Source organism: Schistocerca gregaria, chromosome 3 (genome assembly GCF_023897955.1).
Source record: "Schistocerca gregaria isolate iqSchGreg1 chromosome 3, iqSchGreg1.2, whole genome shotgun sequence".
In the NCBI taxonomy this organism is placed as follows: Eukaryota; Metazoa; Arthropoda; class Insecta; order Orthoptera; family Acrididae; genus Schistocerca; species Schistocerca gregaria.
Window position 1 is genome coordinate 694783006 of NC_064922.1, and position 21890 is coordinate 694804895.

The 21890-nt window shown below is 42.8% G+C and overlaps 1 protein-coding gene across 2 annotated transcripts in view; it reads left to right on the top strand.

Annotated features, from left to right (window-relative positions):
* LOC126354788 (proton-coupled amino acid transporter-like protein pathetic) overlaps positions 1–21890 on the top strand; it is a 79659-nt gene that overhangs the window by 12687 nt on the left and 45082 nt on the right. Inside the window, exon 1 of one of the 2 annotated variants that reach the window (XM_050004698.1) lies at positions 9200–9500. The exons of the other annotated variant lie outside the window; for it this stretch is intronic. The gene's annotated coding sequence lies outside the window, so the exon portion shown is untranslated. Of the gene's footprint in view, positions 1–9199; positions 9501–21890 lie in introns of those variants that run through there. 2 annotated transcript variants of the gene reach the window in all.

Sequence of the window (21890 nt, forward strand, 5' to 3'; positions counted from 1 at the left end):
CAAACGTCCTCCATCAGGGCTTTGTGCTGAGCTGAATGACGGATTTTGTATAGTAGCGGAGGAAACTACGTAATTTCGTAGTGTACTTCAGGATAGGAGGAGGGATGTTAGGCGTTCTTTATTGGTCTTTATATTAACGTTCGTCACTGGCGCATAAAGAAGCGCCTGGTTGGTGTTTACATTATTCCTTGCCATTGGTGAAAACAGGCGAATTGGAAACAGGCGGTAGCTGTGCCGCAGTGGAGTTTACTAGATGGCAGGTGCGGGCTGCGACGTCACTGCGCTCGGTGAATATGCACGACGACCGCTGTCTCCGGCGCGCCTGTGGGAGTTGCATTGCGCGCGCTGTCCTAACGTAGTTATGTCATTGCTGTCAGCCACGACGCCGTGCTCTCTGTTCAACTTGGCGGGTCGCTTGGCCGTTCCTATCGCCTCCCTTAATTATCTTCCTCAGTGTAAATGGCTGTTCCCACCTGTCAGCGGGCTTCACGGATTATTACACTACCGGCCATTAAAATTGCTGCACCAAGAAGCAATGCAGATGATAAACGGGTATTCATTGGACAAATATATTATACTAGAACTGACATATGATTACTTTTTCACGCAATTTGGATGCATAGATCCTGAGAAATCAGTACCCAGAACAACCACCTCTAGCCGTAGTAACGGCCTTGATACGCCTGAGCATTGAGTCAAACAGAGCTTGGATGGCGTGTACAGGTACAGCTGCCCATGCAGCTTCAACACGATACCACAGTTCATCAAGAGTAGTGACTGGCGTATTGTGACGAGCCAGTTGCTCTACCACCATTAACCAGACGTTTTCAATTGGTAAGAGATCTGGAGAATGTGCTGGCCAGGGCAGCAGTCGAACATTTTCTGTATCCAGAAAGGCCCGTACAGGACCTGCAACACGCGGTCGTGCATTATCCTGCTGAAATGTAGGTTTTCGCAGGGATCGAATGAAGGGTGGAGCCACGGGGCGTAACATATCTGAAATGTAACGTCCACTGTGCCAAGTGACGTCAATGCGAACAAGAGGTGACCGAGACGTGTAACAACCAATGGCACCCCATACTATCACGCCGGGTGATACGCCAATATCGCGCTGACGAATACACGCTACCAATGTGTGTTCACAGCGATGTCGCCAAGCACGGATGCGACCATTATGATTATGTAAACAGGACGTGGATTCATCTGAAAAAATTACGTTTTACCATTCGTGCACCGAGGTTCGTCGTCGAGTACACAATCGCAGGGGCTCCTGTCTGTGATGCAGCATCAAGGGTAACCGCAGCCATGGTCTCCGAGCTGATAGTCCATGCTGCTGCAAAGTCGTCGAACTGTTCCTGAAGATGGTTGTTGTCTTGCAAACGTCCCCATCTGTTGACTCAGGGATCGAGACGTGGCTGCACGATCCGTTACAAACATGCGGAGAAGAAGCCTGTCATATCGAGTGCTAGTGATACGAGGCAGTTTGGATCCAGCACGGCGTTCCGTATTACTCTCCTCAACCCACCGATTCCATATTCAGCTAACAGTCATTGGATCTCGACCGACGCGAGTGAAGTCGGAAAGGTGATGGTATGCATTTCTCCTCCTTACACGAGGCATCAGAACAACGTTTCACAGGCAACCCCGGTCGACTGCTGTTTGTGTATGAGAAATCGGTTGGAAACATTCCACATGTCAGCAAGTTGTAGATGTCGCCACCGGCGCCAACCTTTTGTGAATGGTCAGAAAAGCTAATAATTTGCATATCACAGCGTCTTCCTCCTGTCGGTTAAATTTTTCGTCTCTAGTACATCATATTCGTGTTATAGCAATTTTAGTGGCCAGTAGTGTATCTCTTTATCGCATTCATCCCAGTGTTCCGCGATCGCGGCCCTTGTGCCATGTGCCTGACGGATATATCTTTCATGAGCTACAATTCTTGTGATATCAAATGGTTGAAATGGCTCTGAGCCCTATGGGAGTTCTCATCTACGGTCATCAGTCCCCTAGAATATAGAACTACTTAAACCTAACTAACCTAAGGTCATCATACACATCCATCCCCGAGGCAGGATTCGAACCTGCGACCGTAGCAGTCGAGCAGTTCCGGACTGAGCGCCTAGAACCGCTAGATCACCGCGGCCGGCGCTTGTGATATCGGCCGCCCGTCTCGCCTACACGTCCCAGCCCACAGTCGCAACCGATGTCGTAGACTCCTGCGGTGTTTAGCTTCTCGAGAGCATCTTTTGTTGGACCTGTAACATTTTTTATTTTATTTTTGCTCCGAATGATTGGCTTCATGCTCACTCGGTGGAGAATTTTGCCCACTCGTTCAGTGACCCCTTGTACGTATGGTAATAGGTCTCTGTTCTGTGCTTCTTTCTGGTATTCGGTATTGGCTTCATACTTTATAGTCATAGTTTCCTCTGTCATATTCTTGCCACAACCGATGGCTGCAGAAACGGATGAAAGGTGTGATTGTTTCGCCTTCAGGTGTCCGTCATCGCTGATCTTGTGGGCTTTCATGGTTTAAGTGTGAAGGGGGAACTTGTGCGTGGATGATGGTGGGAGGAGGACGCGGAAGCCTGTGCTTAATTTAACTAACCTGTGTGGGCAGGAAGTATACAGAAACATAAGGCAGCTTTAATCGCTGCGACTAAAAAGAGGTAAACTGAAACTTCCTGTCAGATTAAAATTGTGTGCCGGACCGAGACTCGAACTCGGGACCTTTGCATTTCGCGGGCAAGTTCTCTACCAACTGAGCTACCCAAACACGACTCACGCCCCACCCTCACAATATCCTTTGTTTCAGGTGTGCTAGTTCTGCAAGGTTCGCAGGAGAGCTTCTGTAAAGTTTGGAAGGTAGGAGACGAGGTACTGGCAGAAGTAATGTTGTGAGGACGGGGTTTGAGTCGATAGAGCACTTGCCCGCGAATGGCACAGGTCCCGATTTCGAGTCTCGGCCCGGCACGGCATATAGTTTTAATCTTCCAGGAAGTTTCATATCAGCGCACACTCCGTTGCAGAGTGAAAATCTCATTCTGAAGAGGTAAACTGCTGAATGATTCTGCCTTCTTGAGAAGATGTCGTGACACCAATGTAGCTCCAAGACTCTTACAGCTGACGTTCCGTATAAAATCGAACAAGGCTAAGAATATCTGTTTACAAGCGAATAAGGCTTTACTGAGAAAGAGGATCCGGCACATTCGTATTAGACTCGACAACATCAACAACAACAACAGTAAACTGTGTGAACCGCACCTCTTCCTGACAAGAAAGCTGGAGATAGGAGACTGGAAGAAGGTCGACAGGTTAACCTTTCAACAAGCCACAAAATGGAGCGACAATATCACTGACCGTGACCACGTCATCTACCACAAGCTAAAGCAGAGAATATCCGACAAGAAACGGCACGAGTCCTGACTGATGTAAAGGCATACAAAGCAAACATAAGCAGGGAGGAACGACGTGATACCTTGGAGCTGATGAAGAACCCTCAGTTGGTCGTGGCACAGGCAGACAAAGGCAACGCTACCATTGTACTGGACACAGATGACTACAACAAACCAATACAGGAGCTTCTTCTTTTCTTCCTTTATTCGTCAGTATTCTGAATTGCTCTCTTGTGTCAACCACTTCATCTCAGAGCAATATTTGCAACCTACGACCTCAAGTATTTACTAGATGTATTATAATCTCTCTCTTCCTCTATAGTTTCTGCCCTGTACACCTCCCTCTAGTACCAAAGAAGTCATTCCCTAATGTCTTAACAGATGCCCTCTCAACCGGTCCCTTCTACCTGTCAGTGTTTTCCACATACTCCTTTCCTCTTCGATTCTCCACAGAACCTTTTCATTCCTTACCTTATCAGTCCACCTACTTCCAACAATCTTCTGTAGCACCACATTTCAAATGCTTCGCTTGTCTGTTCCGATTTTCTCAAAAGAAAAAAAAAATGTTTCAAATGGCTCTGAGCACTATGGGACTCAACTGCTGTGCTCATTAGTCCCCTAGAACTTAGAACTACTTAAACCTAACTAACCTAAGAACATCACACACATCCATGCCCGAGGCAGGATTTGAACCTGCGACCGTAGCAGTCGCACGGTTCCGGAGTGCGCGCCTAGAACCGCGAGACCACCGCGGCCGGCTCAGATTTTCTCACATTCCATGTTTGACTGCCATACAATCCTGTGCTCCAGACGTACAGCGCCAGAAATTTCTTTCTCAAATTAATGCCTGTGTTTGATACTAGTAGACATCTCTTGGCCATGGATGCCCATTTTACCAGTGCTAGTCAGCTTTTTATGTCCTTGCTCCGCCCGTCATTGGTTATTTTGCGGCCTATGTAACAGAATTCCTTAATTTTATCTACATCGTGACCATCAGTCCTGATGTTCGGTTTCTCGCTGTCCTCATTTCTGCTACTTCTCATTACTTTCGTCTTTCTTCGATTTATTCTCAACCCATATTCTTCACTGGTTAGCGTTTTTATTCCATTCAGCAGATCTGTAATTCTTCTTCATTTTCACTATGGATAAGAATATCATCATTGAACTGTGTCATTGATACCCTTTCACCTTGAAATTTAATGCCACTTCTGAACCTTTCTTTATTTCCTTCATTGCTTCTTCGTTATAAAGATTGAACAATAGGGGTGAAAGACACCCTTTTTAATCCGAGAACTTCGTTCTTGGGCGTCCATTCTTATTATTCCTCTTGGCTATTGTACATATTGTACATTATCCGTCTCTCCCTTCAGATTTCCCCATTATTCTCAGAATTTCGAACATCTTGCACAGTTTTACATTGTCGAACTCTTTTTCCAGTCGACGAGTCCTACGAAAATCTTTTGATTTTTCTACAGTCTAGCTTCTTGGTGTCTTTACTTTTCCTATAGCTAAACTGATTGTCATTTACCACATCCCCAGTTTTCTGTTCCATAGTTTGAATGGAATACTTAATGAATGCATGCTTGCATTCAATATTTCGGCGTTTACATCGGATATTATTGTACCATCATTTCACATTTGTAATGCCTTATCTCGTGCTTATATCAACCTCTGACTTTGCATGTCAGTCACGTATATATGTTGCCTAGACAGATGTATTCACTGAATTTAATTGCTCTACATTAATTACTTTTTGGTGTTGCAGTGTTTTCTCCCGTCACTTTATTATGAACACATTTACCGATTATGAAGTATGTGACGATGACATTTAATACGCCGTCTGGTAGTTTTGTATTTCCGCTTCTACTAAACGAAATTGTTCTGTAGAACTTATTTTTCAGAAATGTTCCACTTGCAAATCGATATAAAAGTAATTGCAGTTGTGTAAGTTGTAAATAAAGTAATTTTACCAATCAAAGGAGGTAGTGACGTGTTTTTAAAAGTTTTATTACTGGGGACCCATGACAAGAAAAGATAATCAGTACTGTAACATGATCGTCATCACTACTCATTTTGTGTCTGCCATTGGAAGGTAGTAGATCAACACCAACTGCCATTATACTGCCGCCGAGAAACCTCTAAGTAGGAATATACACTACTGGTCATTAAAATTGCAACACCACGAAGATCATGTGCTTCAGACGCGAAATTTAACCGACAGGAAGGAGATGCTATGATATGCAAATGATGAGCTTCTCAGAGCATTGACACACGGTTGGCGCCGGTGGCGACACATACGACTTGCTGACATGAGCAATGTTTCCAACCGATTTCTCATACACAAACAGCAGTTGACCGGCGTTGCCTGGTGAAACGTTGTTGTGATTCTTCGTGTAAGGAGAAGAAATGCGTACCATCACGTTTCCGACTTTGATAAAGGTCGGATTGTAGCCTATCGCGATTGCGGTTTATCGTATCGCGACATTTCTTTTCGAATTGGTCGATATCCAATCACTGTTAGCAGAATATGGAATTGGTGGGTTCAGGAGGGTAATACGGAACTTCGTGCTGGATCCCAACGGCCTCATATCACTAGCAGTCGAGATGACAGGCATCTTATCCTCATGGTTGTAACGGATCGTGCAGCCACGTCTCGATCCCTGAGTCAACAGATGGGGACATTTGTAAGACAGCAACCATCTGCACGAACAGTTCGACGACGTTTACAGCTCGGAGACCATGGCTGCGGTTACCATTGACGCTGCATCACAGACAGGAGCGCCTGTGATGGTGTACTCAACGACGAACCTGGGTGCATGATTGGGAAAACGTAATTTTTTTCGGATGAATACAGGTTCTGTTTACAGCATCATGATGATCGCATCCGTGTTTGGCGAATCGCGGTGAACGAACATTGGAAGCTTGTATTCGTCATCGCCATACTGGCGTATCACCCGGTGTGATGGTGTGGGGTGCCACTGGCTATACGTCTCGGTCTCCTCTTGTTCGCAATAACGGCACTTTGAACAGTGGACGTTACATGTCGGATGTGTTACGCCCCGTATCCCCACCCTTCATTCGATCCCTGCGAAACCCAACATTTCAGCAGGGTAATGCACGACCGCACGTTGAAGGTCCTGTACGGGCCTTTCTGGATACAGAAAATGTTCGACTGCTGCCCTGGTCAGCACATTCTCCAGATGTCTCACCATTTGAAAACGTCTGCTCAATGGTGTCCGAGCAACTGGCTCATCACAATACGCCAGTCACTAACTCTTGATGAACTGTGGTATTCTGTTGAAGATGCATAGACAGCCATCCAAGCTCTTTTGGCAATGTCCAGGCGTATCAAGGCCGTTATTACGGCCAGAGGTATTCTGGGTACTGATTTCTCAGGATCTATGCACTCACACTGTGTGAAAATGTAATCACATGTCAGTTCTAGTACAATATATTTGTCCAGTGAATACCCGTTTATCATCTGCATTTCTTCTTGGTGTAGCAATTTTAATGGCCAGTAGTTTAACTGGATTACGAATCGCTGAAAGCCACGGCAAGTAAGTGTTTTGTTTAAGTATTAGAAAATCTCCTATGACATTAACTACAGCCAGTTTCCGTCATAAACAGGATCAGATAATGGTTACAAAGACTAAAGAAGAAAACTTGAAAAAATATATTTTTTCCTTAAACGTATTGGCTACAGAAATTTTTATCTAACTATCATGTTTCGTTCTTTTAAACAACAAAAAAATCGTAACCGATAGGAGACTTCAAATCTAAGACAGTTCGTCACACAAGAGACCCGAATTTTATGGTTTCTGAACCAACACTTGTTAGTGCCAAATATATGTCGTAAAAGTTACTTACAACGTTTTAGTCAATTTTGTGCTATGGTAATTACTGTTTCTGCTAATTTTTCCTCAGCAAATGCTGCAATTGGAGTTACACTGGCCTCGTTCACTGTTTCATGTTCTTCTTGGTAATTCGGAATCCTGTTTTTATAAGCAGCACATGGTTTGCGACATTGTGGAACAAACTCTTCACAGAGATCATGCTACGTCATGTTTGTCACTCTGTTGAATATGATGAAAGTTGAGAGTGATAAGTTCGACGCGGCAAGATCTCCGTGAAGCATTTATTACTGACGTTACGGGTAATTATATGAGAGATCTCCACATGGCAGTCACACACGCTGACCGAAGAACTGTATTGATTGTATGTTGTCACTAATGCAGGAAACTATCGTGCTAAAAATAAAGAAAAAGTAACACAACACTCACATGATTTGAAATTTTCCGTTTTCTGTAGCTTACGTTAGTGTTTTCCTGCTAGTTTTGTGGTGTTGCGCATTAATATCAACATACAATCACTATAGCTCCAAGCTGGTTGGGGAAAATTGAATGAGAAATAGCGGCTCCAATATTAGGAAGGCTGACAACACCTGGAAGATTGCATATCCATCCACACTGAATCTAAATGAAGCAAAATGGTAATGGATGACAAGATAGTCCGTTAGCAACGCGAAATCGTCTAGGTCTGTTCACAAATTAAACAATACGTATGTTGTGGTTTTGAATGGGTTGAAACGTCCTCTTAGAAAAATTAGTGAGTTACTGTGCTGGTTGGATTTTCAAACAGCTGTGCAAAACTGATCGTACTCCGACATTTCTCTCTTTACTTATTCTGATCATCACTAAACTGACACACAATACTTTTAGCGCAACGCAATCTGACTTTCAATAATCCCTATAAAAGAATGGCCCTGACTAACAATAACCTATACCTTTCATGAATCACTTACCTCTCAAAACTCTTCCTTACTCGAACTACTGCAATACAGCGAGCGCCAGTACTGCCAGTTAAATAAAGGATTCTAACTACTGAAGGCATTAACTATTGATAGGCATAGTTAGCAGACGAGAGATTTTGATAGAGAACAAACAAGGCTCACCTCCAACTGCACAACGCTACAAGCTGTTAACAGCCAACTGCCCAACACTACAGTAGCAAAATCCAACAATGCAAACCAGCCACAGACTGCACACAGCACAGTCGGTGATTTTCATACAAAGCGCTACATGACGTTACCAACATAAAAACCTAAACAGACTATTTACAGGGTGTGCGCATGTATGTGTATGTGTATTATTCTTATAACGTAGATAATGAGTTGGCGAGAGGGAAGGTGAGTGAAGTGGGGTGCAGGAAATGAGAAAGAAGGGTGCTGTATAGAGTAGGGAGAATGGGTGCTGGTTAGAGTAGGGAGGATGCTGGAGTAGGGATGATTTAGGTTGCAGTAGGATAGATGTAGGGCGGGGTGTGGAAAATCGAGGTTCGAGTAGGGAGAATGTAGACTGGAGGAGGAAGATGGAAACTGAGGAAGGATGAAAAAGAAACATTGTGGGAAAATGTATGAGCTATACGATTTGCATAGCCTTTTGATGGAGTCTAGGCTTCCAAACTTGACGAATTGAAAAAAAAGTGACTTCTTGCATCTTTTCCGTTTTTGACTTAATATGTGGGAAAGGAGAGAGTGGTACAGGCAGGTGAGAGATAGCAATGAAGACTGACAGATGTGAGCCACTCAGTCTGATTCTGGTGGTAGATCAATACCTGGAGAAGTAGCTGCACAGGATCCCTAGGGAGAAAGCCGGGCCTGTTCTTGCCTCTGGGAAGGGCTGCGAGACCTCGAGGCGGTGGTTTTCGCAGGTGGTGCCGGGGTTCCCCCCGCAGTTCATCTGAACAGTACCCCTGCCTCCTCCCTCCCGCCTTTCCCCTCTATTGGAGGTAGAACGTAGTATTCACTGCCCCCACTCCCGAGCGCCACGTACGTCACGCCGGCGACGACGGCACGCCGTCCGCCAGCCTGAGGAGTAGGAGGCGGCGTCGGCCGGCTAGCAGTCCCACGTATAAAAGTGACGGCCGGGACACACCGACCACTGTTGTACCATAACCTGCGACCAACAGGGCTGCCACCCTACTGGGCTCCTCCGAAAGCAACCTGCCGCAGCCGACAACTCAGGCCGTTCCGTGACAGACGCAGGTGCTGTAAAAGTCGCATAGCCGACGACAGGGGGTTCCCACCCAGAGCTCCTCGTGTTGTATAAGGTAAGCAGCTTTTCGGCAAAACATCTGACCAAGTTGCCCAATAGAAGACTATGGCACACTTAGTTTGGATCAAAAACTACGAGCGAGTATAATTTCATTGCACTGCTGATTTCATCTCCAGCGGCTGGAAAGTTAGTTTCTAACAATAGTCCCAAATATCGTGTGAAAATTTCGTCAGAAGGTTAGAGTATATTTTACTGTGTTATTTTGCTGTCTGAGGCTTTGTTCTTCTTCTAGTACTCAGCTTTGACTGTGATCAAAATATGTTGCAACGCCAACTGAATCCTCGACTGTGAGAAAGAGTTTGATGCCATGCACGACCGATGTAAACATTATTACGCATATTTATCATGTCGGACACGTTACTGTGAGATGACCAATCATTTCTTTTTATTTCATATCATTTGATATTGTTCTCCATTTCATTCTACCATATGTCTCTCGTTTTGACACTATTTACCACACCCAGCATGATCGACAAACTTCCCCTACAGTATTTCCGCAATGTCGCATATTTCAGCACTAAATTATCAAATTTTCCACTAACATGGCGCTTTTCTAGTGAACATTTCAAATGATTTTTTCTTGTCCCCCTCGGTTCCTGCTGCCCCCTTAATTGTTAATATCGTTTTACAAAACCACACTATCCTTCAGTTCCGGCGTTCTTTTTACTGGATTGTACTCCAGACGCGCCACTTACATAATTGCTCCCTGAGTCTACGTCGAAACTTGATAACCGTCAACCTTATTTGGTAAAAATGGCTTTCTTTGTCTGCAATAATCTGTTTCCGATGTCTTCTGTGGTTCAGCCGTCTTTTAATTTCTCTCCACGTTCCCTGTCTTAGTGTCGTGTTTGTACAAGTCAAATGGTTCAAATGGCTCTTAGCACTATGGGACTTAACTGCTGAGGTCATCAGTCCCCTAGAACTTAGAACTACTTAAACCTAACTAACCTAAGGGTATCACACACATCCACGCCGGAGGCAGGATTCGAACCTGCGACCGTAGCGGTCGCGCGTTTCCAGACTGTAGCGCCTAGAACCATTCGGCCACTACGGCCTGCTGTACAAGTCAGTAGAGCGCGATAGTCATTACTTATAAAGACCATGATCCTTCTTATTTCGCTTCAAAATGAGTCTGCGTTAGACATCGGTAACCCAGCTGCTGAGAGGTGTTATATTCCAGATGAAAAAGGAAGAATAATTTAAAATAAATCTGAACATTCTGTACTTAGCTCCGGTATTTTCTATGATCTATGAGTTGATAAAAGAATTTAACGGCATAAACAGCGACATTCTACAAAATTCTGAAATACACTATTACGTGTGTCTTCAACTGTATCTTCAGGATATATATTACTCGTACAAATGAAAGGAGCGTGTGGGAATTAGTGAAACAAGCAAATAACGCGGATAAACATAGGTCAGAAAATTAAACGTTTCCCCAATACGACGTACCCGCAAGTGCTGTGATACATATATTACAACAGTGTTAATGTCTAAGCCTCTAAGGCTACATCTGTTTTGAAACACCACAAGTGAGGCGTAAGTTGCTAAGTAATAAATCAACTTTAGTTTCAGATGAATATAATTCCGGATACACAAGTACCGTTAATAGCGTTGCGACAGCTAGTGTATCTGCCTTGGCTCGCCCGTACCGTGGCTTCCCAGTTCCCGACTTGAACACGCTGAAATTTTTTGTATGGGAATATTTAAAAGCTTGTGAATAAAATAGGCTAGATCGTCAGACTGCAGATATCTCATGTTCGTAGGAGGTGAAACGTCGTAATAAATAAAGAAATTTTAATAATGATTCACAATCTTATGATAGCGGACTCACAGAGGAAATTCATTTCCTACATTAATAAATATTCAAAAGCTTTGGTGTATTTCATCCCTGTATTCCATCCATGCTGGTAGTGTAGAGGAAATTCGGGAATCCACTGTGGATAGTTGTATATGCTTCTCGCAACACGCCTGTTATTTCGGAACGTATATGGGCATACGCTGTAGCCTGCCTTCACATAAGCTTGTCGAACACACGTTGGAAAGTGTTTCTCGTCTATAGTTTCGATCTTCGAGGACTGTACTATAAGGTGCCCATGTACGTCGTATCGGGGAAACCATCGGTTTATTGGTTGGAAATTCTACACAAAATATTTTAGGGTCCTCCTAAAAATGCGTTTTCCTCTACATTGTCATCAATGGTTCTGTATAAAATACCATAGCCAGGCCGTTGTCTTCTCAAAATGTTCTGATTTGTCATTAATCTCTGTTACCGGGAATGCTATCGTCACTCGTGAACTGGCTCATGTTGATTTTGAGACCTAAAATAAGAGAAATTTAATAAAACTAAAAAACGGATTTTGTTTGGTCTTAACTCCTTGGACCAACTAATGTCAAGATACTTAAGAGCTTATACACTGAAGAGCCAAAGAAACTGAGGCACCTTCTTAACATCGTGTAGGGCCCCTTCGAGCACTCAGGAGTGCCGCAACATGGTGTGGCATGAACTCTACAAATGTCTGAAGTAATGCTGGAGGGAAGTAATATCATGAATCCTGCAGGGCTGTCCATAAATCTGTAAGAGTACGAAGGGATGGTGATCTCTTCTGATTAGCAAATTGTAAGGCATCCCAGAAATGCTCTATAATGTTCATGTCTGAGGAGTCTGCTGGCCAGCGGAAGTGTTTAGACTCAGATGAGTGTTCTTGGAGCCACGTTTCAGCAAATCTAGACCTGTGGGGTGTCGCAGTGTCCTGTTGGAATTGCCCAGGTCCGTCGAAATGTCCAATGGACATGAATTGATGCAGGTGATCTGGCAGGATGCTTATGTACGTGTCACCTGTCAGAGTCGTACCTAAGCTTATCATGGGTCTCGTATCACTCCACCTGCCACTGTAAAAGCACTAACCGATCTAACAACTGCACCAGACAATTTCTATCTGTTTACATATGCTGTATTTGAATACGTATGCCTATATCCGTTACTTTGGCGCTTCAGAGTAGAAACATGCAAGTATTGCGGCAGAAATGAATCGCAATAAACAGTCAGATAAAAAAAAGAAGTTGGTATGTCTTCACTGGATAGTTCTCCACTGGTTTACAACGCTTGCAAAATGTGAAGGTCTTTTTCGGAGCTGTCGGGACAGATACACAAGGGCAGCAATCTCAGTTCATTTCGATTTGGCAACTGTAACAATAACGTAACTTTTCGTAATCGAACGTGAGACTATGTTCATGGTATAAATAATTCGTTCGGAAAAAAATCTAATTATTTATTTCAGTAGCAATTCTGCAAAAGAATCGCACACGTATATCCCTATCGTGAGGAATGCTTACTTACCATTTTCGTGGCCGTTGTTTGTGGCGTGAAGAAATGATGGTATTCGACTTAACAAGCGTTGCTAGCGGTGGAAAAGATAATGACGTGTGAACGACAACGACGTCTCTGAGGACCATTTACACACGTGTGTATGTGCCCCATAATTTCAGTTCGCAGTCAGAAAAATTCTGTGGAAGTCAGGTCACTTTCGATTTAACTGGTTGTCTCCCGGCGGACGTTCGAGCTCTCTCTCGGGCATGGGTGTGTGTGTTTGTCCTTAGGATAATTTAGGTTAAGTAGTGTGTAAGCTTAGGGACTGATGACCTTAGCAGTTAAGTCCCATAAGATTTCACACACATTTGAACATTTTTTAACTGCTTGTCGGATTGCGATTTGTTAAAAACGAGTCAGATAAAGTGATGCTTTCCGAAAAAAAGTAACTTTTTTAATCTGATACATTTTCAGAATAATAGTGAAACTGAAGTTTACAACAATATGTATCCATACTTTAACGGTTACTAAGCTGTAATAAAGTTTAGTGCCTGAGGCCTCGAATATGATATGCAGCCGCCCTTGCATGAAACTGTCGGACGTTGAAGGTTATGCGATGACCCTGGAGGTAAGGCTAAATGACTGTGAACTTTTCTTTAATTAAAGACAACTCGGATAATATCCATTACTTCTTAAGAAGAGAAATGTTTGAGTATTCCCACAGACCATCTTCTCCTCTTTTGCCTAGCGTTATTCAATATTCTCATGAAATTAATTATGAAACGGTTTTCTTACTTTCTATTTCTTCATTCCGCCAATATTTATGTAATTTAAGACTAACTGTACAAGAGCTGTCGATGCAGTCTTGAATGTGACAACAAGCTAATTTGTGAGGTCTTCGTACGAAGGTGGCTTGCGGAGTATGTAGATGTAGAAGCTGAAAAATGAGATCCGTCAGTGAGATGTAATACTTCTCTGTGAAGGTAGTCTTCTTAGGAGGAGTGTTAAGACTGAAACGGCGTGGCTTCTGTTATCAGTGGCGCTAAATACGAGGAAACTGTGGCTGGACAGGGGCCGTCGGTGGTGATGGGTCAAGTCTGTATCACCAGCCGCCGTTTCCTGGGGTTCCCGACCCCCACCACCACTGGCGCCAGGCAACCACGATAAATAACAGCACGGCCTATCTCTCCTGTTGTCTCAGCATCGCCTGATGCACACTCAGCACTGCCGATTACTACGAACAGCGTCTTTTCCGGTTTCCATGGGCTCTATGATCCTGAATCAGCATCTACGCGACGCTGCTGCCATCTCTTATCCTGCACGATTATTTAGGTCTGTATGAGACATTGGGAGGGTCGTGCCCCAAATATAGAGCGTTTACTATTTAGATTTGAAATGACAGTTATACGTATCACACCACGTTCAGAACAGTGACACAACTCAAAAATGCAATACTTGGAAAAAGTCGACATGAAGAATTCTTTAAAACTTATATAAAAACGCTATAACTTCGTTAAAATTTCAAGTAAGAATTTTTGGCATTAAATTTCATTGTGTTCTAGGCAATAGTAATAAGGAAATGTACTTCTGTTCTCACCGAATGTAAAGTGTTGCCAGGTGACTATTAATTAGTTCTCTGAGTTGTCACTTTCCTTGGTTTTCTAAAAACTTTTTTGTTTTATTATGACCCTCATGTAATACAAAATGCCACTTTCCCAACCCAAATAATATAACTTATTTTTACTTGTAATATGACATTCGAATCTCCTTCGGGTGAAATTTGTACTTAATTTGAATATAGATTGAGAAAAAAGTTGGTAGTGTTTTGTTAAGGAAATACAAAAGGCAACATTATAATTCATGAAAATTAATACAATTTAATAAGGAACATCAAATATTTAAAGTTTAAAGAAACCGATTTACGAGAACATAAATTCCTAAATGGGCTTTTGTAATATAGCAATACTTTCCGCTGAGAAAAGGGATGTAATACGAACTTTCTTTGTAGCAGAAATTTCCCTTTTCTCCTTGTACACTGCAACACACGAAGTTTTATAATATTTACAACAGCTGTTATCGTTAAAACAATGTTCCTTTAGACATACGTGCATTCATGCAAGCGTGTCTGAACGACATTGTAATGTGAGATGCAGACACTGTATAAATAGAGACAGTCTAATAGCCTATAATACTAACAGTTACATTCAACTTATATTATGCAGAAAAATGTCACAACGCTGACCGTTCAGCTCTTCTTGACTGAGCCACGCACACCCGCCGTTAGCAACACTGAACCGACGCTGTCCTTCCCGCGGTGAATCATTAAGTAACCGACAACAAAACTGACAGAAATGCCCTGTACCGGACAACTTGCGAGGCAGAGTGATGTTTTTCGTGCAAATTGGTGCACTTCACACGCACTTTTCATTGACAAACTAAAAGTTGTCGTTTTTTTGACTTGTGTCACTTTTTTCCCGCAGTGAGATATGATTGCCCAAGAGGCTGCATCACTTCACCGGATGTATTTCTTTGTAGATAAGTCAAATGCAAAACGGGATTTCTACTGCCGCATCACACCTGCCTAAGACAAGTACTGAGTCTTGAAATTTTTGATACATCTATTTCAGTTTATTTTCCTGAGGCTAACTAAAAAAGTGTCCTTTTTTACAAAACAGCGTCACTGACGGGCCAGTGGGTGAAATGGTTTGGCGCATTACATAGAGTTACATAGGCAGATCAAACGTTTGAGTACTTAATGTCCTGTAATTTCTATAATTGGTAATAATCGCAACTTCTACTGTTTTCTACTGTAAATGAACATGTGACGATTTTATTTTATGTTTCATTGCGGCAGAGGTTCTTTGTTGTGCCTGTTCTAACGAAGACTGCTTAGCAGTTGAAAACGGCCAGACTTGTTACCTGTTTGTGCGATTAAGAAAAATTCCATAAAAATATATAAAGAAATGTCTCACAGCACTGTTCCTACCAAAACGACAAAATATTCTGGCGTAACTACGAAAGGCCGTAAAGAAATTTTGAAGAGTGTATACAAAATGAGCAATTACCATTCTAGGTTTGTCTATTTCGGTAGCGAGGATGAATTAACTGAAGTGAACGCCTTGCGTAGAACAAGATGAACGACAATCAGCAACGTGAAGTCCTGCATCTTCTCACACAATTTTTTCATCAGTTATCTCCACACATAAAAGATATTGCCTATGACGACAAAGACTTGTAGCTCCAACAGAAACATACTCCACGCTCAATTTATAGATTAACGTTAATGTTCTCTAGAAGGTTCGACAGACATGACAATTTCCTGCTGAGTAGCCTACAGGCTGCCCTGTTATTCATATAGAATCTATTATGTGACTATATTTCGACGATCACATTGCAGGTACTTATTCTGACGATTACTGTATGGTCAATTGAAAACATCGTCTTTGGTATTGTGGCGTATTGCAATCCTTTCCCGTAGTTCCTGCAAAACCACACATTTCTCAGGGACATTTACGACAAGCGGCGACCGCAACATTCCGATGTGTGAAACCGCATATCATCACGTTCCTGCAATCAGCTGCCTCACTGCATCACTTCCGGACACAGCAGTGGTGGAAGTATGGCGCAGGGATGTCCCGCAGAAGGTGACGCCCACACATTGCTCGACACATTGCTCGCTGAAAAACTGCTGCTCAGGGCACCTTTGATGACCAAGACATTTTCTCTGACTCGATATTCTTCTGATTGGTTTGATGTGGGCAGTCACAAATTCCTCTCTTGTGCCAACCTTTTGATATCATAGTAGCACTTGCAATCTTCGTCTTCATGTATCTGCTGGATGTATTGCAATCTGTGTTTCCTTCACAGGTTTTACCCTCTACAGCTTCCTCTAGTCCCATAGAACTTACTCCCTGTTGTCTTAACATATGTACTACCGCTTCTTCTTATCAGTGTTTTCCATACATTCGTTTCCTCGCCGATTCTGCAGGGACCACCTCATTTCTTACTTTATCAGTCCACCTGATTTGCAATATTTTTCTGTATCGCTACATCTCAAAGCTTCTATTCTCATCAGTTCCGGTTTCTCATAGTCCGTGTTTCACTACCATACAGTACTGTGCTCCATTATTCACAGAGATTTCTTCCTCGAGTTTAAGGCCTATGTTTGATACTAGTAGACTTCTCCTGGCTAGGAATGCCCTCTTTGCCAGAACGACGTTGCTTTTTATGTCCTCCTTGCTCCGTCCGTCATTGGTTATTTTGCTATCTAGGTAGCAGAATTCCTTAACTTCTTCTACAATTCTGATTTTACGTTTCTCGCAATTCTTATTTCTGTTATTTCTCTCGCAATTCTCATTTCTTCTATTTATCATTACTTCCGTCTTCCTTCGATTTACTCTCGATACATACTCTGTACTTATTAGACTGCATTCCTTTCAACAAGTCTTGTAATTCCTCTTTACGTTCTACGTTCACTGAGATCAGCAATGTCATCAGAGAATCTTATCACCATTATCCTTTCACCGTGAATTTTATTCCCACTCTCGAACTTTTGATTTACAACCGTTATTGCTTCTTCGATGTATAGACTGAACAGTACGGGCGAAAGACTACATGCCTGTCTTACCCTTTCTAATCCGAGCACTCCGTCTTGGTCTATCAGTCTCATTGTTCCTGCTTCGCTCTTGTACGTATTGTATGTTACCCTTCTTTCCCTATAGCTAACCCCTATTTTTCTCAGAATTTCGAACATCTTACGTCACTTTATATTGTGGAACGCCTTTTTCCAGGTCGAAAATCCATTGAACGTGTTTCGAATTCTCTTCATTCTTTCTTCCATTACCAACCGCAACGTCAGAACTGCCTCGCTCGTGCTTTTAGCTATTCTAAAACCAAACTTACGTCATCTAACATATCCCCAATTTTTTTTTTGCATTCTTCTATATATTATGCTTGTCAGTAAACTGGATGCATGAGCTGTTAAGATGATTTTGCTATAATTCTCACATTTGTAGGCCCTTGCTTTCTTCGGAATTGTGTGAATAATGTTTTCCCGAAAGTCTGATGATGTATCTTCAGTCTCATACATTAAAGACAATAGCTAAATAGTCGTCTTGTTGCCCCTTCCCGAAATGATTTTACAAACTCTGATGGAAAGTTATCTATCCCTTATGCCTTACTTGGTCTTAATTCGTCCATAGCCATCCTATTACTGAATTCTCCGTCTCAGCCCTGACGACTCCTGTTTCTTCTGCTATCACGTCATCAGACATATCATCATACACTATCGATTTAAGTTTCGGTTGTACTGACCAACAAGGCGATGCCTTCCAATAGGTCAGATCCATTGGTGAGTGCAGATCCTCGTGTCCGTCAGAAAATGAATTCTGTTGAACATAAAATAGAAAAAGAAAGTTACACTAGGGCAAAGTCATAAGTTATTCCAGTGCTCAATGTCTGGCAGTAGGTGATAACTAATTTCGTGCTGTGTTAATAGTTCCACGCTTGTATTCATCGCTTGGTATAGTTACTGCAAATTATACTATAGTATTGTACTATACAGTAAGCTACGCTATAGATCTACGGATAGAAATGACTTTGGTTGCTTAAAGTTGTGCGCTGCCAAACTCCGTTAAACTGTCGGACTTTGTGAGGAAGCAACAATCTGCGAGTATTTGACCAGCATACTGGATGGGAACGGACTCTATCGACTAAGTTTCAGAGGTTTTTCAGGGATATTTTCTGAGTTTTTGGTTTAAGGAGTAATAATATAATTACGATTTATACGGTTTGTTACTCCTAATTATCTTTGTTCCCCTGAAATTACCATTACAATACTGAAAAAGCCTGAAATATGCAATCATTAAAAGGTACATGAAACACACTGAATAAGCGCCTTTATGTAGATGCGAGACTGCCGCGCTGGATTAGTCAAGCGGTCTGGGGCGCTGCAGTCATGGACTGTGCCGCTGGTCCCGGAGGAGGTTCGAGCTCTCCCTCGGGCATGGGTGTGTGTGTTTGTCCTTAGGATAATTTAGGTTAAGTAGTGTGTAAGCTTAGGGACTGATGACCTTAACAGTTAAGTCCCATAAGATTTCACACACATTTGAACGTTTTGTGGATGCGAGACTGATGTGATGTTGCCGTCGCAGCAGGAACAGCTCAGAACAGCGTCATTGCACAGTTCTTCAATTACATACAGTGGAACCATACACAACATACCTACTAGCCAAATCTTCACTAATAAAGCTGTCCATGCTGCTTTCTATCACTGTTAATGTGCAACAAACAAAGCACAGGCAGCACCCTGTAATACTGAATGCAAGCTTGAGGGTGTCACCGTTCTCAGCGGGAAGGATCGTGAGTGAATGGGACAAGAGTGATTCCAGGCAAAGTACACAGAGCGATATTTGCCCCCAATGCATATATACTTCCAGTGCAATAGAGAGGGAAATGTGGTTAAGAAATCAAACGAAATTCAGTTTAATCAAACTGTATGTTCTCAAGGACGTTTTCAAGAGTCGAACATCTATATGCAGACTGAAGCGACGAACGAAAATTTGTAACAGGGCGAGGATTCGAACTCACGTCTCCTGCTCACTATTCAGATGCGCTTACCAGTACGCCACCCTGGCACAGTGCCTTTCCACAACTGTACAGTCTACCCAGCATGCCGGCCGGAGTGGCAGAGTGATTTTAGGCTCTACAATCTGGAACCGGGCGACCACTACGGACGCAGGTTCGAGTCCTGTCTCGGGCATGAATGTGTGTGATGTCCTTAGGTTAGTTAGGTATAAGTAGTTCTAAGTTCTAGGGGACTGATGACCTCTGATGTTACGTCCAATAGTGCTCAGAGCCATTTTTTTCTACCCAGCACGCATCCCTCCTCAGTCAAAGTTCCCATCCATGCCTAAGCCCACTTGGTATTCCCATTTACTTCGAACAGCATTGCTGAAGCCCTCTGACTATATTGGAATAGCTCCTCAGTGTCGAACGAAACGGTGGATCCTGCCTGAAACACAGGCATAGGTGCTTTAATCGAATGAAACTATGTTTTTTCAAAGACCTATGCCTAGGTTTCAGGCATGATCCACTGTTACTTTCGGTGACAGGTGCTATTCCAGTACAGTTGGAGATCTTCTGCAACGCTGTTCGAGTTTAAGTGGAACACAAAGTTGCCTGAGGGTGGACGGGAATTTTGATTGAGGAGGGAGGTGTACTAGGGCAGTCCCTGCTGTTGTGCCAAGTAACTTTGCCAGAGTGCCTCAGCATAGTGAACAGCGGGTTTGAAGTCCGGCGTTGCTACAAATTTTCAGTCACCGCTTCTGTCTGCACGTATATTTCACAGTTTTGTAATTACTCTCTAGCTATTCATTGAAGACGAATACACCGAATACACTCAGAACCCCCCCCCCCCCCCCCATAAAAAAGGCCAAAATTTTGTCGGCAGAGTTCTGATTCACCTTGTACAATCTTCTTTACTGGAATAACATTTCGTCGGCTGACGGTGTTACAATTCCAATTTAATGTCTGGGTCACGATCAAAAATGACATTCTGTGATATACGGGAGAAAGTTGGAGTTCTGACTCTCATTGTAACCGGAGACTCACGGAAGGACATCGCAATTATTTTGATGCAACTGCAGTTATACATGTATTGTCAACTGGCCTTCCAACTCCACTAAGTTCCTCACTCGACTGCATCTGGTAAAATACGATACGTAGGAGCGGTCAGTACGGATGACATATTCACTACGGCATGCTGTTTCATTTTACCGCCTTCTGTACCGCTTTCTGATAGCGAATTAGTTGGCACTATAATTAATATGCTTCCGTGACTCAGATTTCCGACCGCCCGTCATGAATTAGGTTTTCGATGATTACTCTTTTTACAATGTTGGCTGAAGTACTGTCTTTGAAATTCTGAAGGGGTAAAACACAGAAATCAAAAGTCTGTTTACAAATCATAGAATAACCAGAAGGCAGTTACAAGAGTCGAGAGAAATCGAAGGAATTGTAGCCTATCCCCTATCTGTACACTGTGCAGCCAGTAAGGAAACAAAGAGAAATTTGGAGTAGGGATTGAAGTTGAGGAACAAGAAATAAAAGCTTTGAGGTTCGCCGATGACATTGTAATTCTGTCACAGACAGGAAATGACTTGAAAGAGCAGCTGAATATAATAGACCATGTCTTGAAAGTAGCATATAAGACGAACATCGACAAAAGTAAGACAAGGAGACTCGAATGTAGTCGAATTTAATCAGGTGATGCTGAAGAAATTACAGTCGGGAACAACACACTTGTAGTAGTAGATGGGTTGTGTTATTTGGGCAGCAAAACAACTGATGATCGCAGAATTAGAGAGGATACAAAATGTAGACTGGCAGTGGAAATGGGAAACGTTTCAGAAGAGGAGAAATTTGTTGCTGTCCAATATCGACTTAAATGTTAGGAAATCTTTGCTGAAGGTATTTGTATTGAGTGTTGCCATATATAGAAGTGAAACATATACGAGAAACAGTTTATACAAGAATATTTAGATTGCTAAGGATTAGATGGATAGATCTTGCAACTAATGAAGAGGTACTGAATAAAATGGAGAGAAAAGAAATTTGTGGCACAACCTGTCTAGAAGAAAGGCTCAGTTGATAGTACACATTCTAGGACATTAAAGGATTACCACTTTAGTATCGAAGGTAAGTACGGAGAGTAAATGTTTTAGAGGGACACCAAGAGATAAATATAGTAAGCAGATACAGAGAGATATAAGCTTCATTGGATTGCACGGGATAGAGCAGTATTAAACGGCAACATAATTACTTAATCACTTTAAGCAAATGCTATGTTGGTTTGTGCAAGGTAAAAGTCGCTCCCCATCTTTGTTCAACAACACCTGCATTCCGTTTCTTCAAATACGCCGGAGATCAGTGGTTGTGAACCTCCTACCTTTTTGTGGCACCTCTGGGCACACACATTAAGTTCCTCGTAACGCAACGCCGAAGAAGCTGCACACTCGCACACGGCGCCTGAAGTGCGTGGTCGGTCTCTGCACACAATGAAGTAGCGGCCGAGAT